Consider the following 25298-nt stretch of genomic DNA (forward strand, 5'->3'; position numbering starts at 1 on the left):
ACTCAAGAGCAGCAGTGGGTTACTGTGGCTTTAAAGCAATGAGTCTGGACAAATTTATGTTGAGATTCTTAGACAGTTATGCAAGTGTTATTATTGCTATTGGAGCAATTTACTTTGAATTGTTCAGTAACCTCCTTAGTTGGTCATTCCGTGTTACTGAGAGACCGATGTTAAAGATTCCATCAACCAAGGCCGACTGCTTCAACTATTCTATTGTGAAGTTTAATTGTGAAATTTTAACTCAACTTTGTGTGTTTATGAACTGAACATTAGAAATTTTTAACTATAGTAGATGGGTACTGATTGGGCTATTATATAACACAACAGACGCCATGATGGAGACAGACAGAAGCCCTTTATCAACAGGTCATTCTAAAAGCAGCAGTTACACACACAACCACCCCATCACCTTCAAGTCAAACACCATCCCGACATAGATCGCCGTTTCTTCATTGCCGCTGGGTCAAACTCCCTACCCAGGTCTGCGTTTCTGTCCTGAGCACCTTCACCATACAGACTGCAGCGGTTCAAGACAACAGCCCACCATCACCTTCTCGAGGGCAACCAGGAATGGGCAATGAATGCCAGCGATGCCCAAATCCCAACACTAAATCTGTTTAAAAACTGCAATATACAGAATGTCCCATACCTACATACATTTCTGCCATATAGCCGGGTGTGCCTTATAAAGGATTTACAACAAAAAGGCAACCTTAAAATATGGTGCACTAGAAAACAAGACAAGACATTTCATACTTTTAGTCTACAGAAATAACATTCACAGATATTTGATCCAAATAGTTATATCATACATACCAATCTACCAGTGGATGCCAAATGACTCAATCTTTCCTGGACATTTCTCTCTTGGGACAGATCTTCAGGAGGTGCTGGTACTGGTTTGTTTGCACACCCTATAAAAGTTAAACAATGCAGAGTTTCAGTACATCACAAGAGCCCGTTCAGCAGGGGTACCAAAGTGAACTGTATTGCCTTATAGGAAAAAAGGTTATATGCAGGTAAGTTAATATTCCATTGAAAACCTTTCAACTGGGAAAGAATCGCTGATCCGAGTTGAATTAGGGCTGAAGCATCTTTCTACTCATCACTCAGGAATCTGACATCCTAACCAGCATCGTCAATAGGCTCATTTTTTGCACTTAAATGCATTTAATGTTGTGCCAACCCTTTCTGTGTGGCACGCTTAATTCATTACCTCACGTTACTTAACACTAGCACTTCATCCTAGATCAAAATTCTTTCATCAGATAGGTTTGGAATAATTATACTTCTGGGCATTTTCCACAGTTGCAAGTGGACGCGGTGCAATAATGTCACATCCCCACCAGATACGTTACTGAAATCGCAATGACAACACTGTTACACAAGGAGGCATGAGGTCGATGATTCATACCTAAATTTCGTAGACGTAGCCAATTATTCCTGACATTAACTTAAGGAAAGCTTCCCTAAATAACACTAGCACAAAATAGTGACTTTTTAATTTATTTCACACTTTAAAGCACCCAATTTTCTTCACTGTTGGTAAAGTGGAACTAATGCTTCTAAAGACCTAAAGAACAAAATAACATTTACAGCAGACCAGCTCATAAGAACATAAGAAGCAGGAGCAGGCCATACAGCCCCTCGGGCCTGCTCCGCCATTCAATAGGATCATGGCTGATCCGAGCCTAGACTCACGTCCACTTCCCTGCCCGCTCCCCGTAACCCCTAATTCCCTTATCTGCTAGGAAACTGTCTATCTCCGTTTTAAATTTATTTAATGTTGCAGCTTCCACAGCTCTCTGAGGTAGCAAATTCCATAGATTTACTACCCTCTGAGTGAAGAAGTTTCTCCTCATCTCAGTTTTGAAAGGGCAGCCCCTTATTCTTAGATTATGCCCCCTAGTTCTAGTCTCACCCATCAGTGGAAACATCCTCCCCGCATCCACCCGATCAAGCCCCCTCACAATCTTATGTTTCGATAAGATCGCCTCTCATTCTTCTGAATTCCAATGAGTAGAGGCCCAACCTACTCAACCTTTCCTCATAAGTCAACCCCCTCATCTCCAGAATCAACCGAGTGAACCTTCTCTGAACTGCCTCGAGAGCAAGTATATCTTTTCTTAAACATGGAAACCAAAACTGTATGCAATATTCCAGGTGTGGCCTCACCAGTACCCTGTATAACTGAAGCAAGACTTCCCTGCTTTTATACTCCATCCCCCTTGCAATAAAAGCCAAGATTCCATTGGCCTTCCTGATCACCTGCTGTGCCTGGATACTAACCTTCTGTGTTTCATGCACCAGGACCCCCAGATCCCTTTGTACTGTAGCACTTTGCAGTTTCTCTCCATTTAGATAATAACTTGCTCTTTGATTTTTTTCTGCCAAAGTGCATAACCTCACACTTTCCAACATTATATTCCATCTGCCAAATTTCTACCCACTCACTTAGCCTGTCTATGTCCTTTTGCAGGTTTTTTATGTCCTCCTCACTCACTGCTTTCCCTCCCATCTTTGTATCGTCGGCAAACTTGGATATGTTGCACTTGGTCCCCTCTTCCAAATCGTTAATATAGATTGTAAAGAGTTGGGGTCCCAGCACTGACCCCTGCGGAACACCACTAGTTACTGATTACTACAGACACAAGAACAAAAATATGTAGAATTTATTAAAACAAAATAAAATTACTGCTCTGACCTATGTTTAAAAACACAAAAGTTAAAGGTTTGTTTGGTTTGATGTAGAATCATTCCTTTACTTTCTAAGACTGTACTGTAGATGTGGGTGTATGACTGCAGTCTGCCAAATTCCCAACCATAAAACATTCTGTAGGGAGGAAGAGAGAACTTGTAAGCAGTTTTGTCAGTCACTCTTGCACATCACTTAGCAGGCAGCGCAGGACATATACAGGTGAAGGCATGGGTTGTTCACCTTCTTGGCTACAGTTTGTGTGAGACCTAGGTAAACCTGAGTTTTGTGGGGGTTGGGCAGGCAAAAATAGAGGGGTAGTATGACCCATGAGGAGTTCCTAACTAGGGTCATGTTAATGTAGCAGCATTTTAACTAGAGGCCAGATACTTCACCCAAAGGTTGGGAAGAGAGCATCAAAACCAACTAGGACCATTTATGAACATCCCATCCCATCAAGCTGGCGATAGCCACACCAGAAAAGACCTACCACCACATCACCTGTCAGCCCTTTCAGCCAAGGGTGGTGCAGATAATAGAAAAATATAAATGAGCTCTGGAGACAATTAGATGCATTCAGAGAAGGAAAGATTTAAATTGACAGCTGTCAAAAAGGGATAGGATTGTTGGGCTCAGTGGAGAATTCTTATTCCTAAAAAGTTCTCATTAGCGCACCTCAAAACAATTTAAACCATTTTAACACCATGGTTGCAAAAGCATGCATATCAAATTCCTCCATAAAGAATAACCACTGTATAAATAACCTTCTCAATTCTATTTTCCTCTCTCCCTCCCAAATGCCACCAGCAGGCATTGACTCTTGCCGAGATGCAGGTCCATGGTTACTAGTGCTTTCCAGTAACGTGCCCTAGTGGTCGTTCTTTATGCATGAACCTAGACAGCGGTATTGGCAAACTATTTGCCCGAGGGGACATTGCAGTTAAATCCAATCCTGTGCTCGCCCAACGTCTACACACAAGCACATCCAGAAGAGCTCGCTGGACAGCAATTGAATGGGAAACTAGACAGATTTTACTTCATCTATATGGTTCAGCGATTCAAGAGAATAAAACCAATATGCTGGGGAAAGCCCCAAGTTCCACTTTATAGTGGAGTAGAGGACTCGGCCATGCGACTTGTGCAATGTGTCCAATGTCCACTATGAAAACACATTTGTATGTGCAATTACACAGATATTGGAGCATTTCTTGAAGCCCAGACATGACCAGTCAGTTGATCACTCAACATTCACTCTAATAATACTCCATCTCATAAACTGCATTGCCTACCATCATTTAAAGTTTCACCTCCGATAGAGCTCTATTCGCCTTTCGAAAAATAGTTTGTTATTGTCCCAGGTAACAGTAGAGCGGGAAATTACTGTATAGCAAAAATGCACATTCCTGTGATAACTAGAAAGATCCAATAGCCAATTTCATTTTTGATACATATGCATCACAAACTGGCCTTCAGATCCTTTCCGCCACTCCAGTTTCACAACACTTCATCTCGTTTCCCCAGAGACATGATTATGTGCGTCAAATCAGTTGGCAAAATTCTGTGTAGTTTTCTTTGCGCTTCTGATGTCTCCTTAGTTCCACCCCGTGCTTGTGATTTCACTTCACCCCGCCCTGTTATGCTCTTCGATTTTCTTTTTTTTTCCCCACTTGTGTTATGCCTTGATACATTTCATGGGGCTTCTAAGAATGATCATGCCGCCCAAATTGTAGCTTCTAGTGGTTGTGGTATTTGTGATCGCGATGCTGTTCCAGAGAACCAGATCCAGAAGCTGGAGGAATCTCGGGGAAAACTGTTAGTGTTTGTGGGATAAAACCCCATTCTGCACCTAGAGCTTTTGTAGTAACATAGACTGGAACCATGTAATTTATTTTTATATGTATCTGTTGTGTTTGTACTGCTATACACAACTACATAAACTAATAAAGCAGCAGAGACAGAGTAACTTCAAGTGATCTTTACTAGGTAACTGGATCTTCGGCACTGACTATACAAATCGATACGCGTCTGTTATATACGCTCGCAACTAAGGATGTACATTCGCAAAACAAAGTAGTCCCTTCAATGTTGTATACATTACACTTCCTCCCCCTTTAGTTTAATAGTATATTAATGCAAAATTTCTATAATTAACATACAGAGCCTGTCTTTACAGTAACCTTTTGGTTTTCTTAAAAGTAACAAAATTCAAATTCCAACATGACATTTTATTTTGTCAACAGCCCTTTTACAAGTCAAGTCTCTGGGGAGGCCTTCTCTGCCTCTCTGGGTAACGTCTCTCCAGACTCTTTTGCTTTGGGGAATGTGACTGTACAGGTACAGATGCATCAGGTGAGCTATCAGCACAGGATGAGGCTGGTGCTGATGCTGATGAATCAGGAGTGTCTGTTTCCATGTCAGGTGAGTCTGGGCGAGGTATAGGGGTGTTTTCCACCTGAACATCCAGAATTTGGTCCACATGACGTCTCAAAACATTCTCTCCCACATCCACAGTATACATCAGTGGTCCCTCTCTTGTGGATTTTGTCCCTGGTTGCCACTTTTCCGTCCGGAAATCACGAGCAAGAACTGACTGTCCCACACTGAAGCTTCTTGTTGGCTTAGCATTCAAATGTTTGAACTGTTTGTTCTCTACATCACGACATACATTCGGTTTAAGAAGGTCCATGCGAGATCTCAGGTTCCTGTTCAGAAACATCATCGCTGGAGTCTGATTAGTGGCTGCGTGTACTGCGTTCCGATAAGCAAAGAGGAAATTGTCCATCTTGTGTTGCAGTGGTAGGATTCTCGCTGTACATTGCTTTGATGGCCTTCTTGAAAGTTTGTACGAATCTTTCTGCCAAGCCATTTGTAGCTGAATGGTACAGGGCAGATGTGTAGTGCTTGATTCCATTTTTCCTCATGAAACCTTGGAATTCGTCAGAGACAAATTGTCGTCCATTGTCTGTGCAGATTTGTTCTGGTAGGCCATTTCTAGCGAACATGGTCCTCAGAACTGAAATGGTCTTTTCAGATGTGGTTAATTTCATTTTATTGACCGTGGGCCATTTGGAATGTGCATCGACTGCAATCAAGAACATGGAGTCCATGAACGGTCCAGCAAAGTCAATGTGCACACGTTGCCATGGTGATGAGGGCCATTCCCATGGATGGATGGAGAGGGGCTTGTGGTGGTGCATTCTGGACCTTTTGACATCCTGAGCAGCTCTTTGTCAGGTCCTCGATCGGTTTGTCAATTCCCGGCCACCACACGTAACCACGGGCAAGGCTTTTCATCTTTACCATACCCAAGTGTCCTTCATGCAGTTCATCTAGCACTCGGTTACGAAGCTTGGGAGGAATCACAACTCGTGAGCCGCACATCAGTGTTCCCTGACACACTGATAACTGCTCCCTTCTAGCTGAGAATGCTGGAAACAATGAGTCACCATGCGCTGGCCATCCCTTCACAGTGATGTCATAAACTTTTGACAATGTAGGGTCATTGCGTGTTTCTCTTTCAATGAGGGAGTTTGTCACTGGTAGCTGCTCAACTATTGTTGTGTGAAATACCTCTGCTGAGTCAACTGTTGTAGTTCTCAGAGGTCGGCAGTGGTAAACGTGACAACCCATCGGCGTTGCCATGTTGCTTGGTCCCCTTGTATTCAATGTCATACAGGTGAGCCCCTAGGAAGAGTGACCATCGCTGCAGCCGTTGCGCCGTCATCACTGGAACGCCCTTCCTTGGGTTGAAGATTCAAACGAGAGGCTGGTGGTCAGTTAACAGTGTAAACTGTTGACCATACAAGTAGTGGTTGAATTTCTTGACTCCCCACACAAGGCTGAGGGCCTCTCAGTCAATCTGTGCATAATTGCGTTCAGCTGTAGTCAATGATCTTGAGGCAAAGGCTATTGGTCTTTGAGCCGTCTGGGAACTTATGTGACAACACGGCACCAATGCCATGGGGTGAAGCATCACATGCCAGTCGAATAGGTAAGGATGGGTCAAAGTGAGCTAGCACCTCTTCTGAAGTAATGAGCCCTTTACTCTCTTGAAAAGCTTGTTCACAGCCGTCACTCCACTTCCATTGTGACCCTGTCCGTAGCAGTGCATTTAGTGGATGTAACACTGGATAGGTTGGGCAAGAACTTGTGATAGTAGTTCACCAGTCCAAGATATGATCTCAACTGAGACACATTTTCAGGTGTTGGTGCATTAATCACAGATTCAATCTTGTCTGGAGACCTGTGTAAACCGTCCTTGTCAATCACATGTCCACAGTATGAGATTTCCTTTTTGAAAAACTCACACTTGTCTCGGTTCGCTCGGAGCCCATACTCCCGTAACCTGATGAGCACCTGTTCAAGGTTGGAAAGGCGGTCGTTGTCATTCTTGCCAGTAATGATGATGTCAAGATAACACCGAGTACCTGGGATCCCCTGCAGGACTTGGTCCATTGCCAGATTGCAGGAGCTGATGCTATCCCGAATACCAGCCAATTGTACTGGTAAAGGCCTTTGTGCGTATTTATTGTCAGGTACTTCTTTGATGCATCATCAATTTCCATTTGGAGATAGGCCTGGGCCAAGTCAATCTTTGTGAAGCGTTCCCCTCTTGACAGGGAAGCAAAGATGTCCTCAATGCGAGGCAATGGGTACTGTACTGTGTGGAGGACTGGGTTAACAGTCACTTTAAAGTCTCCACAGATGCGCACTTTTCTTGGCTTTCCTGGTTTTGTGCTGGAGGTTTTCTTCATCACTGGAACTATAGGTGTGGCCCATTCACTCCAATCCACCTTGGACAGGACCCCGAACTGCTCCAAGTTCTCCAGCTCTGCTTCCACTGAAGGACGAATTGCATAAGGCACTGGTCTGGCCTCGTGGAACTTTGGATTTGCGTTCTCCTCAATCTTAATTTTTGCTTTCATGCCCTTAAGTGTTCCTATTCACTTCTTGAACACTTGCTGAGAGTCAGAGAGTATTTGTGACAGTCTCACAGGAGAGGCGTTGCTGTCCTCCTTTGCTGACACAAACAGTGCTTGGATGATGTGCCAATCCAACTGTATTTTCCTGAGCCATTCGCGTCCCAGCAATGGTGGTCCTCCATTTTCCACTACATAGAGGTTCAATTGCGGTATTTTTTTTTCTTTGTATGTCACTGTCACTTTTATTTTACCTTTGGGGCACACTCTTTGTCCTGTGTATGTCTTTAACAGTACTTTAGTTGGCCTTAGCGGTATGTGTGAAAACAGTCGTTTGTAGTCATGTACAGAGATCACTGTTAAAGCTGAGCCTGTGTCCAACTCCATTTTCAGCCTAACTCCTGCCACTTCTAAGTAACCCATATTATTCTGTGATCCTCTGTTTCTTTCACACTGTGTAGTTTTAGACAAGCCAGATCCTCTTCCTCCGAGTCTGTGTCACTTTTTTCTTTATCCGAACTGTCTCCAGTCACGTGGTGTACCTTCGTGTATCTATCTTTGAAAGGTTTCTTGTTTTCAGTCACTTGATGTACCTTCTTGTTACTCTGTATTGTATCAGTTTTCTGCTTCTTATTTGCTTTGCAGACTCTTTCAATGTGCCCTCGTCTGCCACATTGTCTGCAGTCTTTATCTTTAAACCAACAGTCATTGTGGTCATGTGACATTTTGCCACAGCGATAGCAATTCTTTTCTTGTTTCAGTGACATTTTATTAGTTGAATATTCCAGGGATTTTTGTTGAATTTCTAAAGCGCCACGTGCTGCTGCTTCCATTGATATTGCGATACTCAGAGCCTTCTCCAATGTGAGGTCTTTTTCAGACAGGAGCTTCTTTTGTGTGCTTTCACTTTGCATGCCACACACAAATCTGTCCCTCAATGCGTCTGAGAAGCCCACTCCAAATTGGCAATGTTCTGATAATTTGCGCAACTTTGCCAAATATTCAGAAATGCTTTCATTTTTGCTCTGGTTCTGTTTATGGAATTTATAAATCTTTCAGCTGTGAGCAGTGGTTTGGGGCTTAAATGGTCTTGGAGTGTGTCCACTATTTGAATGTTTTGTTTGCTGGCTTTTCAGGGGTTAATAAACTACGTAGCAGCCCGTATGTCTTTGCACCCATAACACACAGCAAAACAGTGGCTTTCTTTTCTACCTCCACTCCGTTAGCCTCACAGTACAACTCCACTCTTTCAATGTAAGTTGCCCAGTCTTCAATGCTGCTATCAAATGCTGCAATCGTGCCAATCATCGCCATTTTTTTTTTCCAAACCCGTTTTTCTTTCTTTACTAGTTAGCTAGCGTCATGCAAGTCCTGTGCACTTTTCACTTGACCTACGTATCCCCTGCCTAGCTTAGCAAGCGTGCTCCATTTTCTCTACCTTCTCGCTCCTTTCTTCCAAATTTCGGTGTCCTCTGGATGCGATGCCAGAATAGGAAGACGTAGGTTCATAATTCTCGTCGCCAATTTGTTGTGTTTATACCGCTATACACAACTACATAAAATAATAAAGCAGCAGAGACTGAGAGTAACTTCAGGTGATCTTTACTGGGTAACTGGAACTTCGGCACTGACTATACAAATCGATACGCGTCTGTTATATACGCTCGCAACTAAGGATGTACATCCGTAAAACAAAGTAGTCCCTTCAATGTGTATACATTACAGTATCTATTACATAATAAAAACTCATTTCCTAATCCCAAACCATCCCCTTGATGGCACATTATCAATAAAGCAGCTGCACTTAACAAATCTTGTGTTTGTTTGTAAATGTTTTATTTTGATGCCGTTTGCAAGGCTGCAGCTGGCATGGGCTAGGCCTGTGCTGGGTAGTTACAGCCGTTGCACGAAAGCCCAAAATTTGGAAGTGTTTATATGTCTTTGAAGTCAGTATATGCATGTGCCATTTGACTGAAAAAACCACTGGTCAAGATCGGGCTTGCTGTGCAACTGAATTATATTAAACTAATAAATCATTAATGCAGATATTGCATATGTATATTGGCCCAGAAATTCGGGTCTCCACGGGTGAGTACGCGCTGGGTACTCACCCGTAGGCTCAACGAAAGTGCCGGTTTCGTGCATGCACTGCGCATGCGCGGGAAACCGGAACTTCCGTTCCCTTAAAGGAAGGGGTTCAGAGGTCAAACGCGTGCGCCGGAGAAGTAGCGCGTACGCCTGGAACTTAGGTTTTTATTCCAGGTTTCTCCGGGAGGGTAAGTCTCCAGCAGTTACACTTTTTAAAAAAAAAAGCAGGCGCAAGGCCTCCTTTTAACAAGGTAAGTGGTGAATTAATTAAAATTAAAACATTTTTTCCACAGGTTTATTATTTTTAAATACTTTAAAGGTAAGTTTATTTTTAGCCCCGTTAGAAAATGTAATTAATTTTTCCAAAAATTTAAATTATTGTTTAAAATAGTTATTTTATGTAATTTATTTTAAAAATGTGATTTAAAAAAAAAAATGTATTTGACGTTTTAGTGATGTTTTGGGGCTTATAGTATTTATAGTTTTGACAGCTCTTCCCGTCAATTTTATGAATGAAGCTCTCCATGGCCCACGTGATCCCAGGGGACGCTTCGAACTAACTGCGCCCCTGGGATACGCAAGCACTGCGCTGGCAGTTGGAGACGGCCCAGGATCGGAATCCCACGCGGGCCCACAGCACAACGGCCGGCGCGCAAGGTATGTGCAGGTCAGAGGCTTGCGCCCGCGGGAAGCCCCCGACCCGAATTTCTGGGCCAATATGGTTTTGTAATTCCATGAGTGAATTTACAAGAGTGGGAAAGTTGCAATGATGTTATTGTCTGCTGCACCATTGGGAATGAGAATTGCGTTCAGTACCATATTTATACAGTATGTATATTTTTCAAAAATGCTTGCTTAAGGTACAAAGAACTTGCAAATTAGAAAGATAATTACATGAGATGTCTCTGGTCAGTCGGAGTGTGGAGAAAAGAGAGAATCTCAGACCAAGAAGGGGAAGGACTGGAGGATAGCAGTCAAGTTGTATGTAAAACAAAATTAATAATAAATATATGTTCAATTGTAAAACTAATTTATATACAGAAAATGTGTGTGTTGTGTTACAGGGGGGTCTGTAGAGAGTTTTTCCTAACACGGGAGGAGCAAAAAGGTTGAGAATCCCTGTTCCAGACAAGCCTGCTGGCACTTACTCAAACATGCATAATGGATAATTGGCAAGTACTGGAGGACAACTGTTACCCATGCAAAAACAAGCTACAACGTGAGACAAAAAGTTCTTGCAGATAGCAACAGTGTGTGTAATCAGGGCTCCATTGTACTTCTTCCACAATGACATCTTACATTTATACATGCTTCATACATTTGTACAGTTATTTCAATAGAGGTGCGAAAAAAATATATATTTAGGAAGCGCACCAAGAAAAACAAAGTGACTGTGGGTGGGCATTTAAACAGATTTTTAAATCAACTGCACTTAGACAGTAGCAAGGTCCTGAACGTCAGCTCTCAGTCCCATGGCATTTTAAACTACATTCCACTTTAGCTGGTGACTCCCAAGTCTCTGATTCACCACTGTAACGTACTACCTGACACTGCACCACCATCTTTCCCATTAGTAGAAACACATTATGCAGCATTGAAGATTCTCCATATTGAGAATGTATTTTGCTTTAGAGGTAAATAGCCGAGTAGCGTGGATTCCATAAACTAATAGCTGAATTAAGGACCAGTATTAAGCGGATCATTTCCTTAGAGCCTCAGTAAATATCAGCTTTGTGTTTGCCTTCAGGGCCCCGAATAAAAATATAATTTCTATATTATAAAGTTAAACGGTGCTTACTAGAAAATTACCAGAGTATTTTTGTGATCTGTAAACGTGTATTGTACTTGCATATTGATGTATATGGCTTAGGCCCTTCATTGCTAAACATTCACTAATGTTTCTAAAGGCATTAGAATGTAACAAATTTACATATGCTTTAAATTGGCCATTCTTCATTCAACATGGCAAAACACTATCTTAAATTATGGCCATTTGTCCCATCTTAGTTCATTCATCTACTGTATAAAGACCCAAGTTGCACCATCTAATTGTTTCTTAAATGATTCTAAGGGTTTTTGTTTCCACTACTCTGTCATTCCACGTGTTGATCACGCCTCAGTGCTGAACTGAAATGCCAGCCGAGATTATGTGTTCAAGTCCTCGGAGCGGGGCTTGAACCATGACCTTCTGACTCAGAGGAGACAGCGCTACCACTGAGCCAAGTTGGCACCAGCAACAACTGAGGGAAGACAAGGCACCAAGAGAACTCGACATTTCTTCAAATAGTGCCACTGGATCTGTAAACTTCCATCTGAACAGGCAGAGGCGAGTTTGGTTTACAACTCACGCTAAAGAGGTCAGACCTCACTATTGACAAAATAGATGGGAATCTATGAATTCTTGTTTGCTCAAGAGTACAGTTTGGTGTTGCACACACTCTAAAAGCTTCTTGGTCTCATTCGACATCCATCTGCTTGAAAATTCTGTGCTGCACAGTGCCACTACAGCTTTCCCCTTCCACCTGTCTCCTGAAGGTATGGACATGCTGGAGCACAGTTCCATGGGTGCTGGTAACCACCTAGTATCTCACTGAACTGTAGACATATGCATGGGGCCAGGTAATGCTGGCAGATTATGAGATTATTTGGGCCATCACAACCAAACCCAAACTGTTTGTCCACTCCACAGTGACACCTACACACTTTATCTACAGTTTAGTGGTGCCATTAGCCATGTATGCTCCGGTTTTAGAATTCATCTTGAAGTTAAAATGCTTTTGCATCTGCTTCATTAGAAGGTTCTCAGTTATGGCACGAGGCAGTTATATTATATATACAAAGCATGCATTCTCTTTTGCTCCACCCTCACCACATATCAGACCCCAGCTGAGCCGATAATCGATATTTCGCTCCAAAGTCTGAGCCAATAATAAGTGAGCCAGTTGTCATTTGGCACGTGAACGAAGCCGGGGCTTTTTTTGGGGGGGGGGGAAAGAGAATAGAGCAACCACCCCTTCCTCTGTGGGGTAGATGGAGGGTGGAACATAACTGGTCACATCTCAACACATTTCTTCCAATTACATTTACACTAATCTGTGAAGCATTTATTACAACACGCATCGCATGAAAGATGAACAAGCCATCTATAAGTAACAGAAAACACTTTTCTGCAAAGGCCAACTCAAAATTAAAAGAAAATAGCTGCTTATACTAGTCTTCGCACACGACTTTTTCCAATGAATTTCCACACTATTTTGTGATTTCTGATCAATTCTCATGCTTTACTGTGCACTTTTTTTTGGAAAATGCTGATCAGGATGTTCGTATGTAGCAGTCTGAGGCCCTTAAATAAATTGTGAACAGTTGGTGATAAAGCTGCAGTTTAATCTGGGGAGCGGGAGGACACCAGACACAGAAAAATCAGAAGAGCAAGTTTTGAATTGCTTAAGGAAATCACCTGGAAACAAAACATCATCACAGTTCTTCTTACTCGAGGTATTCATTTCCTCCCTTGACCCTCTTATTTCAAACAGAAACATGCTTCAGGGATAAGAATATAGCTGAAATGAGCGTGCCGAATTCCCCAAAGTGAAATTGGAATCTCACAAGAAAGCACGCATAGCCGGAGGAGGCAATTATCTAGGAAGACAGACCAATACCACATCACCAACAAACAGTTTATCTGCTCATCTCATTTGCTGTCCGTGGGATCTTGCTATGCACAAATTTGCTGCCTTATTTGCCTACATAAGAATCACGACTGCACTGCAAGGTTATTCAATGGATAGGAAGCACTCTGGGACGCCCTAAAGACATGATAAAGAAGCTACTGTATGTAAATTCAAGTTCTTTCTTTCCGAGGTGGATCTTCTATTTTACAAGTTGAACAGCAATCTAAACATATACACAAAGTGCAGGAACCATTTCTATCAAGCCAGAATTGTAACATAGTTTACCAGGCAAATTAGAAAATGAATTTCATACGAAATATAATTCCATACTTGTACTGTTTGCACGCTTAAGCTCACATGCAAAATAGCAGCATTTTCACAAACAATGAAAATTCCAGGCCTGTCATTGACTTGACAACTGGCAATTTCATCAGCTCTAGTTCTGACTCCAGCTAATGCTTACTTTGCTTATAGTCATGCATCTTTGATCATCCTTACAAGGGGCATTGGGAAGGTCGGACTGCAATTATTGCAGTAATCAGTATCAAGCCGAAATAACAATGCCTCCTGCAAGGTTACACAGTATGCTACTGTGTTGGTAAATATGCACACAGCAGCATACTTGCAGTAGCCAAGTATCAAAGGCCTGATGACTCGAGCGCAGACAGAGTTGTACTGAGCTTAACAAACTATGTAGTGTCATAGACCGCTTTGCGGAACACCTCCGTTCAGTCCGTAAGGGTGACCCCGAGCTTCCGATCGCCTGTCATTTTAATTCACCGCTCCATTCCCACTCAGACCTCACCGTCCTCGGCCTCTTGCATTGTTCCACGGAAGCTCAGCGTAAGCTCGAGGAACAGCACCTCATCTTCCGATTAGGCACTTTACAGCCTTCCGGACTCAATATCGAGTTCAACAATTTCAGATCATAACCTCGGCCCCTATTACATTTTTACTTATATTTTTTATCCACACCTTTGTTTTGGCCCTTTCCCCCCACCCCCCCTTCTTTTTTTTTCTCTCTCCCACATGGCAGCTGTCTCCCATTCTGCCAGCGCATTTCACACCTAATCTAGAGCCGTCTTTTGTCTCCACTAGTCCCATCACCATCTCGTCTCGTTTTGAATACCTCTTAATGTCTCTTCTATTTTGTTCTCCCCCAGCCTGGCCTCTTAATCTATTTCATTTCCTGTGCTTCTTTAGTCTTGACAAAGGGTTTTCACCCGAAACGTTGACTATTTTTCTCTCCATGGATGTTGCCTGGCCTGCTGATTTATTCCAGCATTTTCTGTTGTTATTTTGGATTTCCAGCATCTGCAGTATTTTGCTATCATATGTAGTGTCATTTATTATTTCAGCCAATACACAATTGCAAAGTTTATCTTGTTGATACTGGAAATAGGAAGCAGATTGCAGAATGGATCCAACCAACTAAGTGCCGTCACCAGGGTGTCAAGAAAGTTCAACTGTGGGCGTTTAAAATTTTTGCACTGTGTCCACTTGAACTATGAAAACACCAGTTAAAGACTGTGTCCTTCCAAACATGGTTTGTGCCTAGGACACCAGCTGGAAGAGTATTAAAATGAGGATGAAGCATTGGTAGTTACATGCCGCTGGTGGGAGCAATTTGATGGAATGAACTGAACATCATGCAACATTAAGCATATTGATTAAAAAAAATACAACAGGAAAAATTTTGCATCAAATAAAATTATATTTAAACAAATGTTATCACTTGGGAGGGGAACCAATATATTAACTATGTGCTATGGAACACTTATTATGCACCCTCTCAGTTTAGGCATAAACCAGTACCACCTCATTTGCAGGCACCATGAGCAGCGTCAATTCAAGTGGACTAGGCTCATTACCCAAAGCACGGCTATTCCATGCCTGGTCATGTGTGCTAACTCGCACCAAGTCGCGTTCACCCATCTCCCCTGTGCTTACTGACCTACATTGGCTCCCAGTTAATTAACGCCTCGATTTAAAAATTCTCATCCGTTTTCAAATCCCTCCAAGGCCTCGCCCCTCCTTATCTCTGTAATCTCCTCCAGCCCCATAATCCAGCTAGACCTCTGCGCTCTGCCTATTCTGGCCCTTTGAACATTCCCGATTTTAAATGCTCCACCATTGGTGGCCGTGCCTTCAGCTGCCTGGGCCCTAAGCTCTGGAATTCCCTCCCTAAATCTCTCCGCCTCTCCACTTCTCTTTCCTCCTTTAAGATGCTCCTTAAAACCTACCTCTTCGACCAAGCTTTTGGTCACCTGTCCTAACATCTCCTTGTCATGTCAATTTTTTTTTATAACACTCCTGTGAAGTGCCTTGGAACATTTTCTTACGTTAAAGGTGTTACAGGAAACTTTCTGGTATCCGGCACGGACGGGACCGACGTGGTGCCGGTTCATCAACAATTCCGGATAACCGAACGCTATAGTAAAAGATACGGACCTTAGAGCTCCATATAAAGCAACAAACCCTGTTGCTTAGCAACAGCTTCAGAACAACGTCCACAAGGTGCAAGCGTCTCTGTAGCTTAGCAACAGCTGCAGCCAAACCCTTGCCTTCCTCCATTTGTTGCTGTGCAAGTAATAAAAGTTACCTGAACCGACTCCTGAATTTTGCCGGTTAACTGACATTTCCGTTTATTTAGGGGCCGGTTAATCGAAAGTTTCCTGTATGTAAATATAAGTTGTGTTGTCATGTGACTAAAATCTGTTCAATTATTTTGAAATCCAAGCAATCCACCCCACTACCGAAGGAGAAAAAACAAATGTACTGAGTAGAGAAGAATGCTAGGAACTGAGCTATGCACAGAAATGTCATTTTCGATTAGAATGCTAGGAAACCTCACAAAGCTCAGAGTCCAGAGTGTCTGATAAAAAAATAAAGGTATGCTTCCCATGAATGATAAGAATAGTCCACGGTAGAGGGCTACTCGAAAAAATTCCTCTGAAGCAGAGAAATAACTGGAATCATAGTAATCATTTATAACTCAAAACTGTCCCCTGTACAATATGAAATATATGTGCATGCAGCACTAAAAGCTATTAAAAATTCATTTCAGTGTCTGTGCCTCATAATAGCAGGTAGATAATGTTTAACTGCTGCACTAAACAGAGCGATACATTTTTCAAATCACACTGCAGTTTTTGATCTTTTCGGAGATGGACCCTTAAGCAGAAGTTTACAAAAAAATATACAAATTCAGTTTTGCAAATTGCGATTGATGTACTAATAAATTTACAAATGGGTTTGACTAGTCTCAGTCTATTTCCAAGTAGATGTGCATGTACAGAACAATGTTTTCCCCACATTCAGTATCAAATGCCATTTTGGAAAAGTTACTTTCAGTAGCCAAAAGATTACTGATATATCAGATGCCCGAGCCAATGAAAAACGATGTCTTTTCATGAGGAACGTCTTCTAGAAATAGTGTTTTATACTATGTGCACAGCTGTGCCAACCCCAGCGCAGCATAGATAAATTAGGTCAGTTTTACCAGGGAAGAAAATCTGAAACTTTAGGAGCTAAAATCAAAAGGTTTATAGTTTAAGAAACACGAGTGGGAAAGACCACTGCAGTCCATCTGGTCGATCTAGCAGTTTCAAAAGTATCATACGCTATTTTCTGCACCACTCTCTCTCACAAAATTCATGCACGTGAACTGTACTCAAGTGTTATAATGTTCCAATTCTGTGGGAAACATGATAATGTTTTTTGTAGAATGATAGTCAGTGTCTAATAAAGGTGGAGTAAATATATTGGGCTCACATCCTGGAGTTTCTGTTCCATTACTAACCTCAGCAGTATCTGATCATTGAACAAAATTCAGTGCGTTATTCAGCAAGATCAGTGGCATCCCAAAAAAAGGCCTGCCGTTGGGTCTCACTGTTGCTTCTTGCTCATTTACCACAAATTACCAATACTGTGGCTCCTCTGTTACCTGTTAATATCTAGGGATGTTTGGGGGTTAAATTGGATGCTGTATCGTTGAGTATATTCAAGGCTGAGATAGATTTTTAGACTCAAAGGGAAATCAAGGTATATGGAGATCGGGCAGGAAAATGGAGTGGAGGTCGAAGATCAGCCATGATACTGAATGGCAGAGCTGGTTCGAGGGGCCGTATGGCCTACTCCTGCTCCTAATTCTTATGTTCTAAATGTATTCATTTTTCACAATGTGCATGATCCAGTACTATGTGCACAGCCATGCCAACTCCAGCACAGCATAAATAAATGGGCCAGTTTTACCAGGGAAGTAAAACTGAAAATTTAGGAGCCAATATCAAAGGTGGCACTGCATTATAATTTGGCAATCCCCTCTTCTCTCTCTCCTCCACCCTGCTCCAATCTTCCCTTCCAAACAAGAAGGTTTTCTGCAATTTATTACTACAAAACTCAAATGCAGCCATTCATTTGTAAATAGTTTCAAAATTAAAAGCAGTGCCTTTTGGCTGAATGGGTGAATCCAATACTTGGGGTGGAGCAAGAGCCATGCAGATCGGCACGATCATGGTTTTGATCCAAAGTCTGTGTTGAGTTAGCTGACTTCTGTCTCCATGGCGATAGAACTGACGTAAGGAGCTTCCATGCCCCAAAGCCAGAGAAAAAAATAATGACCTGAGGTTCCCACTTTCGAGCGTCTCTGGGCGGGCATCAGGTAGGAGCATTGGGCTCAGTACTTGAAGCTCCCCGCAGTCAGACAACCTGACAACAGTCACGCTGTAGGCAGACACACTAAGGGTAACCACTTGGGCAATGTACCAGAAGCCTGTGCTTCCACAGTTAAGTAGTAGTCAAATAGCTTCAGGACAAGAAAACGAGGAGTAAAGAGCTACAGTAAACCACAGTTTTATTACATATACAGTTATCCTGACTATGTTGTTGATTTCATAACCTGTTCACCTGAGCAACATTAATACGATAGCAAAATACTGCGGATTCTGGAAATCCGAAATAACAACAGAAAACGCTGGAAAAACTCAGCAGGCCAGACAGCATCCGTGGAGAGAGAAACAGAGTTAACGTTTCAGGTCGAATTGTTGGGTTACCTCCACAAGGATCTAGAGGAAACACAGTGAAATAATAAACGGCACATTCACAGCTGTTTTTTCTATGGCGTATTGTTCCATCGACATTAAAAGTGTGAATCACAAAATTGCTGGGACATTTATCCTGAAGCGACTGAGGATGAATCAGCTCAGGAAGTGAAACTAGTTGGGGCAGTTATTTTCCCAAACTGTAGCTGCAACAGTTTTCTAAAATTATTTAATAGAATTACTGCACAGCAGGATCAAGATCTGATCGAAATCCCCATCCCTGAACCACAGCGATACTGCAGTACTCGGGTGTTCCAAAGTGCCATATCAGAGCAGCAGGGCGCAGGGTTCAAACTCTCTCATCCCCTATCTACTGAGTTCCCAATCTTGACCATGCCATCAAGGGAGAATTAGAGATCAGGCATTATCCTTTAGAAATAAAGGGAAATATTACACTGCAAATTACTCTGTGCAGTTCTCTTGAACCTATCAGCATTAAGTAAAACAATATTGGCACTGGACTGACAACATGCTTTCAGTTAAGAGAATAATGCCCATGAGTGAACTGCAAGGTAAAAATAAGCACTCCCTCCAAACAGCGCAAAGCATCAGTTCTACGAAAGAGGAATTGAACACTGGTGTCACAACAAAAACAAGTTATACATAGGCATGTGGTTGTCAGAGGTAAATTTGTAAAGACTGTAAGCTATTTGTAAGAGCACAGCGCAGTGACACATCTGAATTCTTGAGTATTCACAAACCAATCTCCATGGTCACTTGAGCACCGCCACAAATATTGGTTTCGATCACACGTTCACTTCAAATCCTACTTCTACGATCCAAGCCCCCGGGCATCCAACTATCATTTGAAGCTCCCTACCTCATGGCAGCAAGGCTTTTAAGGGGAGGCAAATCGTGATGGTAGGACCTGTCATTGCATCGCTGACCAGATGTCAGAGCAGTACAGTCCCCACCACTTACACTGTCCCCATTTATCCCAGGCAGCCACCTACAGTATATCGGGTAAATGGTGCTAACCATTTGCAATTACCATAGGCATCAACTACACGGGACAACTATTTCAGGCCATTTAAGCAGCTATAACAACAGAAAATGCTGGGAATACTCAGCAAGTCAGGCAGCATCTGTGGCGAGAGAAACCGAGCGAACGTTTCAGGTCGATGACCTTTCGTCGTTTAAACAGCTGCTCCCGCTCCATAGCCACATTCTTCAGAATCACCTTGAAAGGCAAGAACATTCCTAAATTCCTTTTCCTCACGGCCAACCACCTCCTCCGGTCTTCCTCACTAACTGTGACAGGCCAGCCCAAGTCTGCAGCTACTTTGTCGACTCTCCTTCCAAGTCAAGTCCGCACATCGCCTTTAAATTTCCAATTTCTCCAGCTTCACCATGAATTTTGTCCATGAATTCCATCACCTGATCCCATAACTCTATCCACCGCTTCCTGGTCCTAGGCTAGCTTACATCATCAACTTATCCCTATCCTCTTGCACCATCCACACCCCTTTCAAAACTACTCTCTTCACCCCCCTAAGAATGCCCTTGTGAGCTCGCTTTCTCCAAATGAGTCATTACCATAAAATTCTGTGCTCTTCTCTCCCAAAGCCTCTTTTCGTTTCTTCAATCCAACTTACAACTTTGGGTGGGCGTGTGTGCTGTGAGGAGGATGCCGAGAAACTCCAGGATGATTTGGACAGGTTGGGTGATTGGGCAGAAGCATGGCAGATGCAATATAACGTGGATAAATGTGAGGTTATCCACTTTGGTGTCAAAAACAGGAAGGCAGATTATCTGAATGGCAATAGATTGGGAGAAGGGGAAGTGCAACGAGACCTGGGTGTCCTTGTGCACCAGTCGCTGAAGGTAAGCATGCAGGTGCAGCAGGCGGTTGTAAAGTCCGCGCCGCAATAATACACGGACTTCGGGAGAACAGTTTAACAGGTACTTTACTGAACAGGAGGGCAACGTCAGACTGAAATACAGAAGCCTGCTAGGGCCTTTTATACAGGGGTGGTCACTGCCGGTACTGCAGTCTAAAACTAGTTATTCCCTTAAAGGTACATACACAACAGCGGTTAAGGAGGCAAATGGCATGTTGGCCTTCGTAGCGAGAAGGTTCGAGTACAGTTAGTTAACCTGCAGTTGTACAGGGCCTTGGTGAGACCACACCTTGAGTATTGTGTGTGGTTTTGGTCGCCTTATCTGAGGAAGGATGTTCTTGCCATGGAAGGAGTGCAGCGAAGATTCACCAGGCTGATACCTGGGATGGCAGGAATGACGTACGAGGAGAGATTGGGTCGATTGGGCTTGTCCTTGCTGGAGTTTAGAAGACTGAGAGGGGATCTCATCGAAACTTATAAAATTCTAACAGGACTGGACAGACTAGATGCAGGAAGGGTGTTCCCGATGGTCGGGGAGTCCAGAACCAGGGGTCACAGTCTAAGGATAAGGGGTAAGCCATTTAGGACAGAGATGAGGATGAATTTCTTCACCCAGAGAGTGGTGAACCTGTGGAATTCTCTACCAAAGAAGGCAGTAGAGGCCAATTCATTAAATATATTCAAGAAGGAGTTGGATATATTTCTTAAGGCTAAAGGGATCAAGGGGTATGGGGAGAAGGCAGGGACCGGGTACTGAATTTGGATGATCAGCCATGATCTCATTGAATGGCGGAGCAGGCTCGAGGGGCCGAATGGCCTACTCCTGCTCCTATCTTCTATGTTTCTATGTTACAACCCATCGGCAGTAGCGAGGCTGCCCTAGTCAAAATCAGCAGTGATGGCTTATTTGACTGCGATTGCAGCATGCTGCCCCAGCTTGATCTCTCTGTTGCCATCAGCCACTCCATCCTCCTGCACTGCCTCTGCACCACGGTCTGTCTTCACAACAGCTATTCCTATTCGCCCCAATGTAATCATGATATTTCCTCTTCTGCCTGCACTGTCATCTGTGTAAGCTTATGTCTCCATCCTTGGTCTCCTCATCATCTACATGTTAGTTCCCAGCAACACCATCTAGAGCACAGGGTCAGCAACCATAACTGATTTTACTTCACCACCAGTCAAGTCTATGGTTGTTGTCTCCTTTTAGGACTGTCTGACATTAAGTCGTGGATTTGCCCAACCTTCTTTTGGCACTTCAGAACAATCCTCTTTGCTTCAGACTACCACCTACAAGCCTGTGTCACAACTCATCAGCCTCCCAGACTGCGTGCTCCGGTTGAACCAGGCATTCCTACCTCTCTCTTGCTGCCAAAATCTTAATCCACACGTCCACTACTCAAGATTGATTTCTCAAATATTATGATCAACTTCTCTAGTCTTCAGAGACACCAGTTAATCCAGACCCCTGCTGCTCATGTTCTCTTCCACACTGAATGTCATGCACAGGCACCTATACCCTTGCCGCGTTCCACAGCCCTCCAGTGCATCAACTTAAAGGTCTTTGCCTTCATCTCTGCCCATGGTCTTGCTCCAGCAATCTTTCCCAGACCCACAGCCTCCGCTCCTCCGCCTCCATATTACAGCTTGTCCCAGCTCTCTGCTCCATCAGAGGCTCAACTTTTAGCAACTTTGGTTTCACTCTTGTAACTCTTTTCCAAAACTAGTTCCACTTCAAAAAGCTTAATGCTCCTTTTCATTTACCCCCCAAAATAAATCCCTACGTTTCTCCTGATTGGAGTTCTCTTCTCCCCCTCCTAATGTGCTAACATCCTTTTGCACAAAGGGCATTACATAAATGCAAATTATTGCATAAAAGTTCCAGAACCAGTCCATTCAATTCTACATTTTGCTGAAACTTTAAAGTCATCAGCATAAACTCACCCTGTAACAAATAAAATATATTATCGTAACAATAATAGTCACTGCAGTGCCAACAATTTCTTTTGGCGTGAAGAACTGGATTCTAACAGTAAACCATCAGCTCTGGCCTGAGTCAAAGCGAAACTATCAAGCCCTTTCTATTTCCTGCAATTGCCACACTACAAGTAATTAAGCTGCACTCTTACTGCCAAGCGGAAGTTTACAATGCTCCGACGTCGGCACAATTTTTCTTGGCACCCAGATTCTTAATAAGTGAGTCATAAACCACGAAACATTACAAAAATACTCCCATTAAAACAGGTCTTTCAATACACGTCATAGCAATTTTTTTAGTTTTTATTTTTTTTAATTTTTTTTTAAAAAAGGCTCCCTTTGTGCTAGACATAGAAGTAGAAATAAAATGGAATCATGTCCCAAGATGAATCACTGCCTTTGGGAAAAACTGGGGAAGAAAGCAAATTCTTGAAATACGACTACAGCAACAACATCTGATTTTATAAATCAGAGTAATTTTAAAAAGAATTGCATTTATATATCGTGCCTTTCATAACCTCAGGACGTCCCAAAGTGTTTTACAGCCAATGAAGTACTCTTTGAAGTGTAATCACTGTTGTAATGTAGCAAAACGCAGCAGCCAATTTGCGCACAGCAAGGTCCTACAAACAGTAATGTGATAATGAGCAGCTAATCGGTTTTAGAAATGTTGGGCGAGGGAATAAATATTGGCCAGGGCGTTATGAAATATTTACTTTCAAACACCTGTTATTTTAGATGCCGCTTTCCAAAATGACTACCCTTAATACAGACTTTAGAGCCACGTTTCATTTGGGAATCTTTAGAAGGCAGTCAATAGCTACAGGTTGAAGACTTTACTTACTCAAATTATTAGGTGGTCTTTCTGTACAGATAGTCCAAGATTGGTTAATATACCTGGGCTACATTGTACAGCCCACACAACAGCCATGAGATACAATTTTACCCAGAATACTCTTTCTCCATACAAGGAGATGAAGTCTGCAATGTAAACAAATAATCTGCAGATATTTTCAATAGTTCAACTGTGGAGAAATTGTGTGTATCCTACAAACATTGCCATGACAACCCCACAACCTACAACACAGGTAACATTCCCATGTGTGCTAAGTACATGCAAAAGTCAAACACCACTTTATACACCTGTGCCAACATCACCTTTGATGTGCAAGAAACAATTTTATCAGGATAACCATCTTCTGAAGTATTCTAAAATAGTTTCCTATTTGCATTACACAAGTCTGATGGCAACACATCTTTAACTTGTAACAGTGTACAACCAGAGACAGATCAGGCACCCACATTTGCCTAAGGTATAGTACATATCCAAGGGTGCAGTGTAGTGGTGCTGAGCGGCTACGGCACTTTCCTGCAGGAAGAACGGAAAATCAGAGGGGAGAGAAAAATCAGTGGCCTGAGTGCTTATTGTAGCTAGCTATTCTGGCATAATCTGCCCCCACTCTCTCAGCCACAGAGGTCAAGATCATGTAGCCTGCAGATGGGAGATAATGTACATGGAAAATTGCATGAATATTTAATACAAAGTTTATGGCCAGACTCGACACTTTAAATACACACACACACACACAGGTGAAGCAAGAAGTGATATTCGAGAAGAGAAAAATGAAAACAGCAGCACAACACCCCAATCACAAACAGAAACAGCTGACTCACAAAGGGAAATTAATTTGGAGGTGCACACTTATTTATGCAGTTCAACATCCAAAGTCCACAATCAACTCTTTGAAATAATTTACATCACATAAAAAGGATACAAAACAAAATGCTAAACAATTTCATAGTGGCTGCCAACTCACTCCAGTCGCATTAGACATTGCTACACGCTGTATCTGTGGTGTCACAGGTTGAATAATGTGGACCTCAAGCAAGTATTCATTTTTATCACGTGTATTAAATGTTGGAAGTACAGTATGTCTGTTGAATGCAGCCCTGGAAGTCTGCACACTCTGCTCTCCATCATAGCAATTTTGATACACTAGTTGGGCATTCAACTTGCCTACAAGAGCTAACTACGTTAATCTCATTTCTCTGCCTTCTGCCTCCCAAACCCCATTTCCTAGAGAGAGTAAATGTGAAAACTAATGAAACATAAAAAGTTTTGCCTAAGTATGTATTAATTACCTCAAATATTCAAGTGTGTATGCATGTGTGCGAGTGACAGGAGAGGGAGAGAAAAAGAAACTATCTTTCCTCACAATAAACCGAACAGAGGTTAGAGGGTTCTTCAAGAGTATTACTGCATTTAAAATCAAATACCATACCTAGATGATTGAAGGCTATTTTTAGAAGCTTGTAAAGCAGGAAAAAAATTAACTTGCGTGGAATTCTCTGCCAAAGAAGGCAGTTGAGGCCAATTCATTAAATATATTCAAGAAGGAGTTGGATATATTTCTTAAGGCTAAAGGGATCAAGGGATATGGGGAGAAGGCAGGGACAGGGTACTGAATTTGGATGATCAGCCATGATCTCATTGAATGGCAGAGCAGGCTCGAGGGGCCGAATGGCCTACTCCTGCTCCTATCTTCTATGTTTCTATAACACCCGTCAAATCCTCTGGATGTCCCAAAGCCCTTCACAGCTGAAGTGCAGTCACTGTTCCTATGTAGTCAAACTTGGCAGCCAAATTAGCACACAGCAAAGTCCCACAAGCAATAATGTGAATGAATGACCAGTTAATCTGTTTTGGTGCGTTTGGTTGAAAAATAAATGCTGGCCATGGCACAGGGACAACTTCAAATGGCCTCCTTCTGTGCTGTACATTCTATGTCATTCGATACAACTCCCTGCTCTTCTTCCAAACGTTTCACAGGATTTTATAGCCATTTGAACAGTCAGAGAGGGTCTTTGTTTAACGTCTAATCTGAAAAATGGCACCTCCAACAATGCAGAACTCCCTCAGTATTGTACTGAGGTCTCAGCTTAGATTATGTGCTCAAGTCCTGGAGCTACCAATCTTAGACTTTTAAAATTAACCACTTTTTAAT

General features: G+C 42.5%; 1 protein-coding gene across 2 annotated transcripts in view; it reads right to left on the bottom strand.

Moving 5' to 3' along the window:
* LOC147108866 (E3 ubiquitin-protein ligase Itchy-like) overlaps positions 1-25298 on the bottom strand; it is a 105227-nt gene that overhangs the window by 75140 nt on the left and 4789 nt on the right. For both annotated transcript variants that reach the window (XM_086005786.1, XM_086005787.1), the window contains exon 2: positions 817-914. The gene's annotated coding sequence lies outside the window, so the exon portion shown is untranslated. The remainder of the gene's footprint in view (positions 1-816; positions 915-25298) is intronic.

The sequence above is a fragment of the Somniosus microcephalus genome, chromosome 13 (genome assembly GCF_052327205.1).
Source record: "Somniosus microcephalus isolate GS21.2 chromosome 13, FLI_Smic_1.0, whole genome shotgun sequence".
Taxonomy (NCBI): domain Eukaryota; kingdom Metazoa; phylum Chordata; class Chondrichthyes; order Squaliformes; family Somniosidae; genus Somniosus; species Somniosus microcephalus.